Genomic DNA, 18,602 nt, shown 5'->3' on the forward strand with positions numbered 1-18,602 from the left:
TAAGGCTGTGGGTTAACACCCACAGCCTTACGACCGCCTAAGGTGATGGTCGCGATGGTCAAGACCATCGCGACCATCGGGGCTTACGACGAGACCCTAGGGTAGGGTCTCCCTTGTCGTAAGCCCCAGAGAGCTTTCGGCTCTGTCTGAGCCGGAAGCTCTCCACTGACATCACTTGTGATGTCAGTGGGGCCGCCCCCAAACGGTAGGCGTTCCCATGGGAACGCCTCCGTTTGGGCTGCCACCCCCACGGCCCGCCTTCCAAACGGGGCGAGCTGTCAATCAACATCGACAGCTCGCCCCCTTTGGATCGAGACCCGCTACGACCGGCGCTGTCGGTCGTAGCGGGTCTCACGCGTGCACACGACGGCGCCGGCGCCATCATGCGCATGCTCTGTGGGGGGCCATCGACCCGGTCCGAGCGCATCGGCGCTAACGACCTGGTCTGAATGACCCCCTATATGTATTATGTTGCTGTGGGGGGCATTGTAAATATGTTTTTTTTTATGTGGGGGCAATGTGTATTATTTAGCTGTCTGTGGGGGCTAGTGTAAATGTGTTTTTTTTTTTATGTGGGGGCAATGTGTATTATTTTGCTTTCTGGATAGCGTAATTTTTTAATTTTTTTCATTTGTGGGCCAGTTTGTTTTATTTTGCTTTCTGGAGGTACCAGTGTAATTGTGTTTTTATGTGGGGACCATGTGTATTATTTTCCCTTCTGTGGGGGCCAGTGTGATTGTGTTTTTATGTGGGGACCATGTGTATTATTTTCCCTTCTGTGGGGGCCAGTGTGATTGTTTTTTTTTTTGTTTAAATGGGGGCCAATGTGTTTTATTTTTGCTTTGTTGGTTTCCGTGGAGGCCAATAAATGTGCTTTATTTTCACCCGTGGAGACCAATGTGCGTGTTTTTCTTCATGGGGGACAGATGGTGTGCCTTGGTACTTATAAAAATTTGTTCGGTGTGCCGCGAGTTCAGAAAGGTTGAAAATCTCTAGTTTAGGGGAACCATCAGTACTGGACTCAAACATAACCCAACCATAGGACGTGTTCCTAATACAGCCCGATGGATGTCCAGAGCACAAAGCGTAGACACAGCACTATAAAATCACGGGCAACCCCTCTTACAGACAGTGCGAATGCTCTGCGGACTAGGAAGACGACCGAAGAGGGAAAACTGCGCTGATCCCACATAGGACCCTAAGCAACCCATTTCCCCTACTGTAAAATTAATCCAGTAAATATGGACCCGATGGTTCTTGACATTAAACACAGTAGATGTGAAAAGTGTGGGGGGGGGGGGGCTGGGAAAGCTGGATTTAAAATTGAAGTATCAGGAATCTATGGGGAATGTAATAGTGGATAACCAGTACACATAGACCGTAAGCAGTTTATATCACCTGCTTATGTAATTAGCTGTGATCATTTGCCACACCTGTATTAGTGAGTCACAGTACATAGCATAGCGCTCACCTTTTTATGACTTCAGCTGTCCCTGGATAAGACGTTCTCAGCAATTCAGCAAGTGTTTCACCAAATCCTGGAGCCCGAGCTCACAGACCCAACTGGAAGAATGAATGGACACGTATGTCAGAATGTACACGGCAAACGTCACCGATACAACCTCTATAATACGAGTACTCCACAGAGACAGTGTATACCACATATAGGATGGTTGCACGCAAGGCTTTAGCACAGGAGACTGGTTCCGATTCAGAGGCAGACGCCATTGCAGCCTCCACTGCGTCTAATTCCATAGCGTGACTGCAACTTTAAGCCAATGCTGCAGCCAATGGGACTTGTACAGACGTTCACTGGCTGCGGCGCTAATAAGCCGCTTTGCGTATTAAGACGTACCATCGAACATTGCGCCAGCACTATGGAGGCGCAGAATGTCTGTCAAAACATGGAGACCAAAATCAGTGCAACTGCGCTCACGTCTGGTTAGCCTCACTCCCTCCACCCCGTTACCACCCAGGAAAGCCCACTAAAATTGCCTCTCTCTGCGTTTAAATTACTTCTGCGGCTTTCAGACAGTAACCATCAGGATGCATTCGCAACGCGATTCATATGCATACGCAGACTTAAAACGCTGCTTCCGTCCGACATCGACATTGCATTCACAACTGAATCAGGCCCTCTGACGGATCATTAATATTATTATGTACAGGGCCAATATTTCATGCAGCACTGTACAGTCGGCTATGCCGAAGTTTATGCTGTCGTGCGATTATGGTCCGACTGCGCATTTGTCACAGCAGCAATGCGCTCGCGTGGTGATTGAATTGTGAATACACTAACCCAGAGGATTTATTAGCAAGTGATTAACAGGGGGAGAAAAATGTGGGAATTTGGCGACAGTTTCCTGGGCCTGTACCAGCCACCGACTGCGACGCAGGAAACTTGGCTCCGGCGTCTCAGTTACGGCAGCCAATCCGAGTCACCATAGACTCATTCAGGAAGTCGATATTTGCATGATCTGCGTCTGATGCTGCGTATGTGTACGCAGTTTGCGGACAGCTGCGATGTCTCAGGTGGGAGCCTCAGTACAAGTCCCGGCCGCTGTTGCATTAGCATATTTTCGCACATCCACAGCTGCGAAAATCACGGCAGTATAGCGTACGGCTCTGAATCGGGCCCAAGGTCCAGCACGAAACAGACGCGTCTGCACAGTAACAATCTAATGGGAAACCGGTGAGTTCATGTGATATAGCGAAGCTGCACAACATGGGATAAAACTGTAGTTGTAGGATTTACAAATATTTCTGAGCGTATAAAACTGCAAAGCTGGAGGTGTTTTTGTTGCACTGCGCACATACCTTCACAGCTAAGATCAGCACACGGATTTGCGGGCCAGGCTGGTGGCATTGTGGGTATGCCATAGTTTGCAGGATCTGATGGGATGGTTTGGGCAGATAGGGGGCGTGACTTGCACATTTAGCGTGTGGGAGGGTTATATATATTTTTCCTCCCTATAAAGGTACTGGATTAGTTTCCCCATCTTTGGGGACTTTACTACCAATGGGAAACAATTTTCCACAGTTCCCATTCACACTTACGGAAAATCATATTCGTAAGTGGACAAACTCCCATAATGGGAGTCAGATGCAGACGCGCCCCCAACTGCGTCTATTTGCGGCCACTTGTCTCCAAGTTTATGCAAAGACCGATACAAACTTCTTCCCTTGTGTACAACTGTCCAAGGCCTGAGGCGCCCAATGTCAGCACCCATACACGCAGTACCTCCCAGTCACAGAACAGGAACGCCCACTACATTTTCATTACACTCCTCCCCTGTGTGCGTCTGAAATTACACATGTGACTCTGTACGCACACAATCGAGAGGCATGCGCGGTGCGACCTAACTCATTTACCGTGCACACTTTCAGGTGAACCAGCAGGTTGGTGCATCTGCTTATACAGGGGCAGGACTAAAGAGAACTAAAAGCCTGATTCAGAGCCGCTCGCTAGATATGCAAATTGTGTAGGCAGTGCAATCGCTCAGCAATGCATTAGCACGCCCGGTATTAGAGAGCGATTACATAGTGTATGCAGACACCCACCAGCCTGGTTTAAGACGCCCACTCGTGCACGTCATGTCCAGGAAGTGTATGCAACCATCGGTACATCGGGTAACATCGAATGCTATCGCAGCACTTGAGGTTGACCATACCCTGCACTGCGAGCACTTCAGTGTAAGAACCAGCCAGGTGCCGTGTACTGTGATGCTGTCCTATAACTATGCACACCTCTAAAACGCCATTGAGATGCTCAGGCACGCCTGCGTTTGCACCTCCACTCCCCCGTTTTTAATGGCCAGCCCGTTACTACCTACAAACGGCTTCTCCTGTCACTCACTCTGCTGGGCTGTCTATGTGCAGCGAGTGAATGTATTGTGAACTTTCGCTAAGGTATACCCATGCACACTGCATACACACTGCGAAACATCGGCAGCAGCGAGAGTGTGCATCGTAGCGAGCGTGTCTGAATCAGGCCCTAAGCGCCCACCTTATCTTTGGGTGACAAATAGGCGCAAACAAATATACACAGAAGACCCTTTTTTTGCAATTCATAAATGAGATAAAATAGGAGTTACTAAACATAGGACCTCATTCAGACCCGCTCGCAAGATGCGATCGCTCGCTGGCAAAAAGAGACCGGATATTTAAATTAAGCGCTCGCACTGCGTTGCATAAGGACGCCCTCTATGTCTTAGCGAGCTACGGCAATGAGCACTCGCTAGTGTATAAAGACGCCCCCTTGCCACTCGCAACACAAGTCATCTCCGGGAACTGGAGGATTAATCGGTAACATCGAGAGCCATCGGAGATGCTCGCAGCCCTTGAGCTTGCCTTTCTCCGCCGCAAGCACTGTGATCAGTGCGGGCTGAAAAACATGCAGGTGATGTGTACAATGAATCTACATTGCTAATTATGCACGTCCTTTAAACAGCGTTTTGGCGGCCTGACATCACCTGCGTTCGCACATCCACTCCCCCGTTCACAAGCACCTTCCCCTGTCACCACCCACAAACGGCGCTATCAGTCAATCAAAGTAGCGACCTGATAGTAGCTTACGAGCAGCCAAAATCAGATCGCAAAGACTGGCTTGCGCATGCGCACTGCGAATTATACGCATGCGCAGATGGGCGAAAATCGCTCACAGCGAGCAAGTCTGAATCAGGTCCATAGTTCTTCCGTATCAAGGGATTGTGATAACATTTATGTATTTATCAGTATTTTCTTGAATCTGTGGTTCTAATATGAACTATATTAAATCACACCTACTGGGAAGAGAGAGAGAGAGCGAGAGCGCGAGCATAAGCTCCACTAAACTGTTCCATTGTGAGCGTTGCATAGCAGGATCCCCCAGGCTGACCCTATTGTGAGCTGGTTACGCAGAGCCCTCTGCCTGTTGCAGAGCTCTGACCTTTACCGTCTCCAGTAGGTCACCAGAATGCGCTGTGCTGCATTGGGATCTCGTGTGGAAGTGGAGCTGGAGTCAGTCTCTGGCCTCACACAAGCTCTGTTCACTCCTCACCACCTCCAAACACGGTGTAAAGGGGGCGTCAATCCAGAAATTCCCTGTCACCCAGGAGATTGCAACAGTTTTACAGTCACAGGACACATAACAATGACAATCTACTGTTTCTGTAACCAGGCCCATCAAATATGTAATATGTATCTATACACACACACACACACACACACACACAGACACACACACACACGCACAGACACACACACACACACACACACACACAGACACACACACACACACACGCACAGACACACACACACACACACGCACAGACACACACACACAGACACACACACAGACACACACACACACACACAGACACACACACACAGACACACAGACACACAGACACACACAGACACACACACAGACACACACGCGGCCGGCTGCAGAGCTCACACCCTGATGTGTCACACTGGTCAGGGCAGTGACAATGTATTACAGGGAAGGATGAAAACAAACATTTGATTTATTCCATTACCATTTTCTTTTCGTGCTCTTCATTATTTGCTCTCATCACGTATCAGTTAGTTTTGTATTTTCTTTCATATATAAAGAAGAGCAGTCACCACAGTGCATGCAACCAATGCAGATGAATACAATGCACGCTAATATAACCACCGGTAGCTTTATGCCTGATTTGCATTTACTCCTATACCAGGCCAGAACCATAGCTGGGCGATAATGTGCCATGGGCTGCCCCCTCGCCCCCTCGCCCCCCCGTGGTGACATCATGACAAAGTGGGGGCCAGGCCGCTGCCAGGACCAGGATGCTGAGCTCCCGGCGCATTCTGAGGACGCACTGGGCGCCTCTCCAGCAGATCTGCGGGCTTCCGTTTCAGGCACTGTGCTAGCCAAATACAGATGCCATGGGGCAGAGACGGTGTCCTGGGCACCACTCACACGTCCCTAGTTATGGCCCTGTACCAGACTGTGTTTGAATAATGTAGATCAAAGGGTTTAATACACATGTGTACACTACATATAGATAGATAGATAGATAGATAGATAGATAGATAGATAGATAGATAGATAGATAGATAGATAGATAGATAGATAGGATAGATAGGATAGATAGATAGCAGTGGCGTAACTACCGTAGGAGCAGGGGGTGCGGCTGCTATGGGACCCGGACCAACTAGGGGCCCTGCCCTCCCCCTGCACCTACGGTGCCAAGCACTCTCCTCACTTCCCTCTACTCCACTTCCATGCTCCCTGGTCGCGCCCACCCCCCCACTACGTGTTCGTGTCTTCCCAGTCAGCTCCGCCTCCGGCTCTCCCCATTGGCTGATAATGGGAGAAGGGCGTGGTCGCCTGCTCTTAGCATAAGTCAGTTAGATGCATAGGGATGGGCAGAACGATTCACTACACTGAGTTGAGCCACATGGCTCAACTCAGTGAAGTGTCTCGAGTCAGTGTCTCGAGACATGACTCTTTATGTAGTGCGGCGCTGTAGCCAGCAGGGGAGCCAGCGACTCAGAGTGAGTCACTGACAGCTCCGCCCCCTACACTGCTGATCTGACTCAGTGGAGAAGTATAATCAGGTCGGATCAGCAGTGTAGGGGGCAGAGCTGCCATTCACTAGCTACCACTGACAGAGATGCTAGGGGAGGTGACAGAGAGGATAGGGGAGGTGACAGAGAGGATAGGGGAGGTGACAGAGAGGATAGGGGAGGTGACAGACAAGCTAGGGGAGGTGACAGAGAGGATAGGGGAGGTGACAGAGAAGCTAGGGGAGGTGACAGAGAAGCTAGGGGAGGTGACAGAGAGGATAGGGGAGGTGACAGAGAGGATAGGGGAGGTGACAGAGAGGATAGGGGAGGTGACAGAGAGGATAGGGGAGGTGACAGACAAGCTAGGGGAGGTGACAGAGAGGATAGGGGAGGTGACAGAGAAGCTAGGGGAGGTGACAGAGAAGCTAGGGGAGGTGACAGAGAGGATAGGGGAGGTGACAGAGAGGATAGGGGAGGTGACAGAGAGGATAGGGGAGGTGACAGACAAGCTAGGGGAGGTGACAGAGAAGCTAGGGGAGGTGACAGAGAGGATAGGGGAGGTGACAGAGAGGATAGGGGAGGTGACAGAGAGGATAGGGGAGGTGACAGACAAGCTAGGGGAGGTGACAGAGAGGATAGGGGAGGTGACAGAGAAGCTAGGGGAGGTGACAGAGAAGCTAGGGGAGGTGACAGAGAGGATAGGGGAGGTGACAGAGAAGCTAGGGGAGGTGACAGAGAAGCTAGGGGAGGTGACAGAGAGGCTAGGGGAGGTGACGGAGAAGCTAGGGGAGGTGACGGAGAGGCTACGGGAGGTGACGGAGAAGCTAGGGGAGGTGACGGAGAGGCTAGGGGAGGTGACGGAGAGGCTAGGGGATGTGGCAGAGAGGCTAGGGAAGGTGACAGAGAAGCTAGGGGAGGTGACAGAGAAGCTAGGGGAGGTGGCAGAGAGGCTAGGGAAGGTGACAGAGAAGCTAGGGGAGGTGACAGAGAAGCTAGGGGAGGTGACAGAGAGGCTAGGGGAGGTGACAGAGAGGCTAGGGGAGGTGACAGAGAGGCTAGGGGAGGTGACAGAGAGGCTAGGGAAGGTGACAGAGAGGATGTGGGTGTCTCCACACACCAAACACTGAGTGACTCGAATCATTCACTCATCTGAATGATTCGAGTCAGTGTGTTGAGACACTCACTCACTAGTCATCTCTAGAGATGGAGCCGACCGGGAGAGAAGGTGCGTGAGGAGGGTGCATGGGGGCCTCAGGCCAAGGGGGGTCCACAGGACAAGTGCGGGGGCGGTAGGCTGAGAGGGGGGGGTCGCGGGCTGAGAGGAGGGGGCCTGTAAGCATTTTTGCTATGGGGCCCCCGTAGGTATAGTTACGCCCCAGATAGATAGATAGATAGATAGATAGATAGATAGATAGATAGATAGATAGATAGATAGATAGATAGATAGATATGAAAATAAACAGATGAGAAAGATAAATGAGATATAGAGATAGGATATAGACTCAATAAAGAGATATGTGATATAGAAGTTTATTTATCGGAATCGGTATGAAATACCGATGGATGGGATGCTGGCTGTCAGGAGACCGTCCCAGCTATGTGCCCGGAGTGTTGCCTGCGCTATTGCAAATGCGCAGTCACGCTGACTGCACATGCACGGCCGCCATTGCGCTGGCTAATTATGCACGGTGTAGCACATAGGCTACAGCGGCTAACGCCATCTACAGAAGACAGTAGCTACGGGGGTCAATATCCGGAGTGCATAGCATTCCGGATGTTGGTAAATTTGGCAGCATTCCCCCATAGAAACCTACGGGGGATGTGACTGCCAGCGGGAATGGAGGGATCACAGCGGGTATCAGAGATATCTGCTACAGTCCATCCTTCATACATCCGGGGGAAACTTAATATCTGTGGTTAATCCCTGAAAATGGGTGTTTTCAGGGATTAAACCTCAAATATGCAATGATAAATGGGCCCCATAGAGAGATATGATATAGAGAGATAGATATGAAAATAAACAGATGAGAAAGATAAATGAGATAGGATATAGGACCTCATTCAGAGGCGGTCGTTACATGCAAGCGGTCGCTTGCATCTTGTAGTGCTGCCTCTTGGTCGATCGCTAAGCTGTGGGTTACCACCCACGGCTCTAGCGACCAACCAGGGTGATGGTCGTGATGGTCAAGACCATCGTGACCACCTGGGCTTGCGACGAGACCCTAAGGTTGGGTCTCGGCACTCGCAAGCCCCAGGGAGCTTCCTGCTCTGATTGAGCAGGAAGCTCCCCAATTACATCACTGCTGATGTCAGTGGGGCCGCCCCCAAACGGCAAGCGTTCCTTCGGGAACGCCTCCGTTTGGCCGGCCACGCCCCCTGCCCGCCTCCCAAACGGTGCGAGACCCCTAGCAACGGAGCTGCCCGTCGCTAGCCGGGTCTCGCGCATGCGCACGTCGGAGCCGGCTCCGACGTGCGCATGCCCAGTGGGGGAACATTGACACGGTTGCGAGTGCTCAGCGCTTGCGACCGGGTCTGAATGACCCCCATAGAGAGATAGCTAGATATGAGATAAACATGAAGAGAGATATGATATAGATAATGAGATAGATAATGAGATAGATAGATAGATAGATAGATAGATAGATAGATAGATAGATAGATAGATAGATAGATAGATAGATAGATAGATAGATGAAAATAAACAGAAGAGACAGATATGATATATAGAACAACATTCTTACCCCACCTCAGAGGTAGCTATAATTTCCTCTCTGATACTGTCAGTAGTCATCGTCTGATAACGGCCTTTTTCGGGGACTTCTGTAATATGTAAGTATGGAGGATATATAAGGAAGGGGAATCACAGCAGATACCAGAGATGTGTGTAGCGTTACCTCTATTTCCCCTTGCACAAGAAGTCCTTATATCCTTCTAAATGTCCAACTTACCAAGCTGTAACAACTTATCTTACTCTTCAGCACGGTCATAACTAGGGTGGTAACTAGGGTGGGCACCGCAGGGCAGGGGGTGCTGTATAGGCCTGTCAATTTTCCTGTTTATTATCATACTCACTTGTAGCTTCCTCTTCTTTTATCCCCAGCATCTCCTGGCCTCCCCTATCTCTTCCTTGGCCCTTCCCCATGCGGCCATGGTCCTCTCTCAGGTGCACTATATTATGTCCCTATTTATCCCCAGCATCTCCTGGCCTCTCCTATCTCTTCCCTGGCCCTTCCCCATGAGGCCATGGCCCTCTCTCAGGTGCAATATATTATGTCCCTATTTATCCCCAGCATCTCCTGGCCTCCCCTATCTCTTCCCTGGCCCTTCCCCATGAGGCCATGGCCCTCTCTCAGGTGCACTATATTATGTCCCAATTTATCCCCAGTATCTCCCGGCCTCCCCTATCTCTTCCCTGGCCCTTCCCCATGAGGCCATGGCCCCCTCTCAGGTGCACTATATTATGTCCCTATTTATCCCCAGCATCTCCTGGCCTCCCCTATCTCTTGCCTGGCCCTTCCCCATGAGGCCATGGTCCTCTCTCAGGTGCACTATATTATGTCCCTATTTATCCCCAGCATCTCCTGGCCTCCCCTATCTCTTCCCTGGCCCTTCCCCATGAGGCCATGGTCCTCTCTCAGGTGCACTATATTATGTCCCTATTTATCCCCAGCATCTCCCGGCCTCCCCTATCTCTTCTCTGGCCCTTCCCCATGAGGCCATGGTCCTCTCTCAGGTGCACTATCTTATGTCCCTATTTATCCCCAGCATCTCCTGGCCTCCCCTATCTCTTCCCTGGCCCTTCCCCATGCGGCCATGGCCCTTTTTCAGGTGCACTATCTTACGTCCCAATTTAAAAAATGGGGAGCGGGGAGGCGCCAATGTTCTCTCTGGTACAGGGCACCAAAAAGTCTAGTTACGGCTCTGCTCTTCAGTGCTTGGCACATCCCTAGTTGGCATTGGCTATTGCAGCTTTTACACTACAGATTCTTTCCGAGAGGGATTTTTGGGATCCCTATCCAAGAGTCCATTCTTGCACCTGTGTGCCACAATAGGCGCGTATGCTATCACTTTACTTTTTACTCTTCTCTGTGGCAAAAGATTCTTTTTATATTGCCCCAAAAATTAATTTCTTGATGCCGCGATATGTGGGGATAACAAATGATCGCTATGGGGGCAAAATTGCGCGGGACGATGAATCAGCCCCCCCGTGCACAGGTAGACTGATGTTGATGGACAAATATTCTCTGTAAAGCGCTGCGGAATATGTGTGCGCTATATACATAACGGGTAATAAATTCCTGCATTAGTGAGTCACACATGCTGTAAGTCAGGAGTGAGGTAGATAGGTGACAGGAGCCAGTATTTGGAGGTGACCTTTGCACACAAGCATTATAGTCTGAGGCTAAACATCTGCGGACGAAGGGGGGGGGGTTCTCCAGTATCTCAGCACAGGGGGAAAAGGTGCCGTTTGATCAGAAGACGCTGTTGTGCACAACTCCAATCTGTGCTGAAAGCGGCCGCTTTGTTTAAGAACTGGGTACCCCGGTACAATATAATATATATATATATATATATATATATATATATACATATACATACATACATACATACATACACACACACACACACACACACACACACACACACACACACACACACACACACACACACACACACACACACATATACACGGCAGGCTGGATGGCACTCAGGGATCATACATCAAAGAAACAAGACTGACACGCAGCTTGAGGTCAAGCTGCGTGTCAGTCTTGTTTCTTTGATGTACAGTGCATCCGGAAAGTATTCACAACGCTTCACTGTTTCCACATTTTGTTATGTTACAGCCTTATTCTAAAATGAAATAAATTATTTTTGTCCTCAAAATTCTACACACAATACCCCATAATGACAACGTGTAAAAAGTTTTTTTGAGATTTTGGAAAATGTAATTAAAAAAAAAAAAAAAAACACTAAGAAATCACCTGTACATAAGTATTCATGGCCTTTGCCATGAAGCTCAAAATTGAGCTCAGGTGCATCCAGTTTCCACTGATCATCCTTGAAATGTTCCTACAGCTTAATTGGAGTCCACCTGTGGTAAATTCAGTTGATTGGACACGATTTTGAAAGGCATACACCTGTCTATATAAGGTCCCACACTTGACAGTGCATGTCAGAGCACAACGCAAGTATGAAGTCCAAGGAATTGTCTGTAGACCTCAGAGACAGGATTATCTTAAGGCACAAGTCTGGGGAACTGTACAGAAAAATATCTGCTGCTTTGAAGGTCCCAATGAGCACAGTGGCCTCCATCATCCGTAAGTGGAAAAAGTTCGGAACCACCAGGACTCTTCCTAGAGTTGGCCAGCCGTCTAAACTGAGAGATTGGGGGAGAAGGGCCCTAGTAAGGGAGGTGACCAAGAACCCGATAGTCACTCTGTCAGAGCTACAGCATTCCTCTGTGGAGAGAGGAGAACCTTTCAGAAGGACAACCATCTATGCAGCAATCCACCAATCAGGCCTGTATATTACAGTGGCCAGACAGACGCCACTCCTTAGTAAAAAGCACATGGCAGCCCACCTGGAGTTTGCCAAAATGCACCTGAAGGACTCTGGTCTGATGAGACAAAGATTGAACTCTTTGGGGTGAATGCCAGGTGTTATGTTTGGAGCAAACCAGGCACCGCTCATCACCAGGCCAATACCATCCCTACAGTGAAGCCTGGTGGTGGCAGCATCATGCTGTGGGGATGTTTTTCAGCGGCAGGAACTGGGAGACTAGTCAGGATAGAGGGAAAGATGAATGCAGCAATGTACAGAGACATCCTGGATGAAAACCTGCTCCAGAGCGCTCTAGACCTCAGAATGGGCCACGGTTCATCTTTCAGCAGGACAACGACCCTAAGCACACAGATATATATCATATATATATGATATATATATATATATCAAAGGAGTGGTTTCTGGACAACTCTGTGAATGTCCTCGAGCGGCCCAGCCAGAGCCCAGACTTGAATCCAATTGAACATCTCTGGAGAGATCTGAAAATGGCTGTGCATCGACGCTTCCCATCCAACCTGATGGAGCTTGAGAGGTGCTGCAAAGAGGAATGGGCGAAACTGCCCAAAGATAGGTGTGCCAAGCTTGTGGCATCATATTCAAAAAGACTTGAGGCTGTAATTGCTGCCAGAGGTGTATAAACAAAGTATTGAGCAAAGGTTGTGAATACTTATGTACGTGTGATTTCTTAGTTTTTTTTTATTCTAATTAAATTTTCAAAAATCTAAAAACTTTTTACCCGTTGTCATTATGGGGTCTTGTGTATAGAATTTTGAGGACAAAAATGAATTTATTCCATTTTGGAATAAGGCTGTAATGTAACAAAATGTGGAAAAAGTGAAGCGCTGTGAATACTTTCCGGATGCACTGTATGCTCCCTGAGTGCCATCCAGCCTGCCATATATATCTTTATTTAGGAAGGCCACCGGGACAACTATATGTACTGTAGCTGCAGGAGTGCCGGGCATTTTGGACTGATGCATTTGCATAATATATATATATATATATGAGTTTCTAGAGATAAGGAGGCCAGTGTGCGCAGGTCACTGGGAAATGGTGCGGCAGCCAGGCGGAGACACCGGAGTCGATGTGGGACTCCGAAGAGGCAAGTTTTATGGGTACAGGAAGTGCTGTGCGTGCCCCCTGGACCCGTGTCCCCCGCAACCCATTATAAATATGCCCATAGAGATTATATATATATATTCTCTATCTGAAAATACTCTGGGGGAGATGCACTAAGCCTTGGCGTGAGATAAAGTGAAGAGAAATAAGTACCAGCCAACCAGCTGCCATGTTACGGGTTGTGTTTGGAAAATGACAGTTAGGAGCTGATTGGTTGGTACTTTATCTCTCTCCACGGCTTAGTGCATCTATCCCTTGGTGCTTACACATAAAGATATTATATATATATATATATATATATATATATATACTTTTAAGTTGAATTTTAGCACTTGCCCCTTCAAGGGTACTTTTTTTGGGGTCAGTCTCTCCCCCGTACTGTACTTCATAGTTGCTTCTCCCGTCATTTACAGCAGCTGTGGCGCATCTCCTGTGCTCCCGAGAGGTCAGAACAGCGCGTATAACCAGTTATATGACAGTTCAACATATATATGTGCAACAAATGGCGGGGTCCCGAGAGTGAGGTCCACAATTTACTCGCAGAGATACAGGAAAGGAGTTTGCTAGAATGTAAACCACTTTTTTTTTAAAATACGAGTATAAACCAAACAGTGGGAAATGTCTAGAAGCAGGGCCTGGCTCTCCGAATGTCCCGCCTCTCAGGTACAAACAGTGCGCAATCTACTGCGCCAATACGGTAAATCCACGCGCAGTATCATTGTCTGTCACACTTTAAGGATATTGCAGTTGATTTATTTAAAAGAATTGCCCATTGTGCTCTCCGAACGGCTGCAGAAAAATTCTTACGCCAAAAAGAAAAAAAAAAAGCCGGCTTACTAAAAGATGCGCCCGCTGAAAACACAGCTGTATTTCTATGGTGGGCTTGTATAAAAGGTGTAAATTTGCCCCAGGAGTAAGAAAAGTGTAGAAATCTGACACCGAGCCATTTATTAATGATCGCTTTTGTATCATCCGACACATGCAGGGACAAGGGCTCCGAAAGGATCCCGTCCCCGCGATGTCTCCAGAGAGCTGCCGGCCAGTTCCGTTGACTGGCGGCCATTGCTGGGGGAGGGTTCCTTAGGAACCTTCCGCTGGCTAATTGTGCGGTGTGTAGCCATAGGCTACAGCGGCTAACGCCATCTTCAGATCTGGCAGCATCGCGTCCCCCATAGAAACCTATGGGGGATGCGGCTGCGTGCGGGAATGGGGGGAATCACAGCAGGCATCGGGGATACCTGCTGTGGTCTCTCCTTAATACATCAGGGGATACTTAATATTTGGATTTTACCTCAAATATTCAATGATAAATGGGCCCCTGAGCAGTAAATGATAAAGGGGTCTATTCATGTAGCAGTGAAACGCCATTTATCAGAGATAACAGGGCTTTTCACTGCTTCTCCTTATTCATAGAAGGGGTCACCGTGGAGAAATCTGAGATCTCCCCAGGGTGTCCCTGAGTAGCACAGACATCGCTTCCCCATACACTAGTATGGGGAGAGCAATCCATAGAAGCAGGGAGAGCTCAGCTTTCAGTTTCGCTTCTAAAAATGTTTTCTCTGTCTCAGGACGGCGTAATGTGCCTCCCGGGGGGAGAAGAGCAGCGAAGACTCCTGTCTCCCCGCCTTCTCCCTGCTCTCCCCACCCACTTCACCGGCAGCAGCCAATCAGAGGAGCCTAGGGCATATGCCGGGTCACCTCCTCCTGACTGCCCGCTGATGCCCCAGTCCCGTCCCTCGCTCTGCACTACCCCTGCTGCCCCAGTGCCCCCGCCCTTATTCCTGTCTCCTCTGTCCTGACCACACTCCGTCCTCCCTGCCTCGCACAGGCCCGCACGCAGCACTGAAGTTAGAAGACCCGAAGAGGAGAGTCTTTGCCTAATGAAGGGGACAGCAGGAGAAGACGGCATCGCTGGAGCCCGATCAGAACAGGTAAGTATACATGAATCGCTACTTAGACAAGCTATATATCGCAATAAAAATGATGCGTAACAATTCAATATATACATGAATAGACTCCAAAGTTGCATACAGCATTTAGAACGTAGGGCTCCGGTATATTTCGTGACATTCATAAAGTCGACATGGGAATGATGACATGGTCAACATTTCGACATGTACCATGTCAACACTGACGAAATGTTAACATGGTGATCATGTCGACAAGCAGTTTTTAGAATAACCTTAATGCTACCCCTTAAGTCGGGTAAACACGGAACGATAAGCTCCATGAGCGATATCGTTGAGTGTTGCCCTCTCACCTGCCGGGCTCAATGTCGCTCCCGACATTGAGCAAACACACTGTACGATATCGTTAGCGATATCGTTCAGTGACGTCACCGGCTGCATCCCCGAACTGGCAGGATCTTACTATATCGTCAGATTGGCCTGCGGGTACAGCCGATGAAAGATATTGTTAACGATTCGCGGGAGCGCGCAAGTTTACAATGTTTTGCATACTCACAGAATGATATTGAACGGGATGAACGATAACGATATCGTTAATATCGTTCACAATATTGTTCCATGTGTATGCAGCTTAACACTAATGGTAACCCTTATACTAATGTCGATAATTTCACTATGTCAACATTTTGCAGATGTCAACCTTTTAAGTGTGTCGACATCATAACATCTGACAAGCTGACAGCATACCTTCTCTTCGTCGTACATTTTAACACCAGGCCTCTGTTACCTCTACAAAAAAGTGTGTCTGGGGATGCACCCAAGTCTTATTATGTGGGGTTTCCAGGGACGTGGTACACTAACATGTACACTCCCTTACTCTACTAACGCAGAGCCGCCACGGTTCCACCTCTGTAGGAGTAAATGGCAGGAAGCCTAAAATACACTCAAATCTAATTACAGGGGCATTTGTTATGCAAGAACAGCAGAGAAATATTTATATTTACACCCTACAAATAGACGTACATCCAATGAGGCAGAAAGGGTCTATTCTGTAAAAAGAACCTATAGTCTACCTCTAATTGTCGGTTAGATAAACCTGCCAGTGCAAGTGTATCTCACCGGTGACAATTACCGTCAGGTCTCTGGCCTTCATGGGCCCAGTGTATCTAGGGCCTGACTCAAGCGGGTCGATGGAGGCCCAGTGCGCACGCGCTCGCCCCGTAGCGGGTGAGACCTTCACTCGCTCCGGAGCTCGCAGCAAAACGGGGCGGCTGTCGATGTTGATCGACAGCTCGCCCCGTTTTGTAGGCGGGTGGGGGTGGTGGCTGAACAAACGGAGGTGTCAGTAGTGGACTTCCGGCTCTAGCATTGCAAGTGCTGAGACCCTACCTTAGGGTCTCCTCGCATAGTCGATGGTCGCGATACTTGCGACAAATCTCCTGCCCGCTCGCACTAGCTGTGGGTGGGCACCCACAGCTTAGCCAGCGGACAGGAAAAAAAAAAAAAATACTCCCCGTCCTGATTCAGAGCGTGTGCTCGCAAATAACGAGCGGCTCTGAAGCAGACCCCTAGTCTATAGATCACGCCACCAGCAGCCGCTTCATGTACCCAGCAGTATGAATTCGCTAGCGGAGATTATTTTTTGTACACATATTAATACAGCGACGGCATGGTCTGATTCGGAGTAAGGATTGGATCTGAGCGTGCGAATGCCTGAGTGATGCAGAATCTTACGCATTTCAATCGCATCATTTGCCACTAAAGAAGAATCGTAACTGGGCTGTGACAGAACGTTCTCGCATAGGCAAAGCTCAGCGAGGGCGCGTTGATGGAACTGCCGGCCATGCAGACTAACTACACCTTGGGGGTTTTTTTCTTTGCTCCAAGTATAGGACTGGTTTCCACCGATGATGACAGGCGTCAAACTGTCGGGCTGATTCAGAGACGCACGCAATGGCGGTTTTCACATAGCTGAGAGATTATTTGCAACTGCGCAAAGTCCTGAAAAAACCCCCCTGTGATGCATACGTTACACAGAGCGTACACACAGAGATGCGGCGATCGGGACAGACGGTATCAGAAATGGGGCGGCAAAGTGATGGGCGTTTCCTGGGCGGTGGCCTGAAGCGAACACAAAATAAATGTCTGTCTCATGGGCGTGCTATGGGAGGGCTGGGTGGAGGTTGTGTTCCCTGCCGCACAGCCGCGGAGGCCATGTTCAGATGGAGACACTGCACCTGCTATAAAGCTGGTGCAAGCATAGGTGGCGAGCGCGATGGTGCGCCGATGGTTGAGTGCTGAGAATCACCGGCGGCGTTACAGCGTGCAGGGGCGCTGAAAGTAGGCTTCTCGTGTTTGCTCAGTCAGACGCAGGCTACTACACCACATGAAGGCTGAGACTAGTATTTGCATATTATCCTAGACGCTACTCCGGCAAGAGAGGATGCAGCAGCGTCCGACTCTGAGCCCTGAGCGCGCATAAAGGGGCAGGCGCGACGCAAGATGCGTACAACTATATGTATGAGCGAATATCCGCATTTGTTTCCGTGCTCACAGTCTGGGAGTACATAGGGCTTATTCACGTTTATCTCTGCATCCGTCCAGCCCACAATCTCTAGGGGCCCATTTATTAATGATCGCATTTGCAATTCGATCTGGGCGCAATATTAGCGCCCATGATCATAATGCGGGTACTTTCTGCTACATTCGGGCGGGCTCTTCACTCCTGTGCCGCGACTCCAGCGCATGCGCGGCCTACTGACCACGCATTCGCCGCGGCCATTGCCAGGGGAGGGTTTCTATGCGGGGATGTAGTTATGAATCCCAACAAGGGACTTAAGATAGGCATCGAAATACCGATGCCTATCTTAATCCCGACGCCAGAATCCAGTACGCCAGTCCAAACAAGGTAATTCTCGGGGCGCCCTTAGCCTTAGCCGCGGGGAGGAGGGGGGGGGCGGTGGGTTAGTTTTTCTTTTGGAGGGGGGTTAGGCACCCCTAGGAGGGAGGGCTAGGGTTAGGCACCACTGGTGGGTTAGGGTTAAGCACTAAGGGGGTAGGGTTAGGTTTAGGCACAAAGGGGGAGACTTAGGTTTAGGCAACGGGGAGGGTTAGGGTTAGGCTACAAAATGGGAGGGTTAGGGGAGAAGGGGGGAGGGTAAGTATACCTACCCGACCCGTCGGGATACCAACCATCGAGATGCCGCTGTGGGTATATTGACAGTAGGCATCCCGACAGCCAGCATTTCATACCCATTCCATTATGCGATGTGTAGCCCATCGTCAGATGTCGGAAGCTACGGGGGCCAATCTCCGGAATGCATCGCATCGGGGGATATCAAATATTTGCGGTTGCCCCCCCGGAAACTGGTGTTTGTCGGGGAATAGGCCTCAAATGTTTATTGATAAGTGGCCCCCCTTTGTGTGGTTATTAACAAGCAATAAGAAGAAAGATGTAGCATTCATGCAGTGTAGGCAATA

General features: G+C 49.4%; 1 protein-coding gene across 1 annotated transcript in view; it reads right to left on the reverse strand.

Annotated features, from left to right (window-relative positions):
- The window catches only part of BCORL1 (BCL6 corepressor like 1), a 102,146-nt gene extending 100,596 nt beyond the window's left edge, over positions 1–1,550 (reverse strand). Inside the window, exon 1 of the mRNA XM_088475581.1 lies at positions 1,472–1,550. The gene's annotated coding sequence lies outside the window, so the exon portion shown is untranslated. The remainder of the gene's footprint in view (positions 1–1,471) is intronic.
- Between the last annotated feature and the right edge of the window lie 17,052 nt (positions 1,551–18,602).

The sequence above is a fragment of the Taudactylus pleione genome, unplaced genomic scaffold (assembly GCF_031769625.1).
Source record: "Taudactylus pleione unplaced genomic scaffold, aTauple2 ptg000174l, whole genome shotgun sequence".
Taxonomy (NCBI): Eukaryota; Metazoa; Chordata; class Amphibia; order Anura; family Myobatrachidae; genus Taudactylus; species Taudactylus pleione.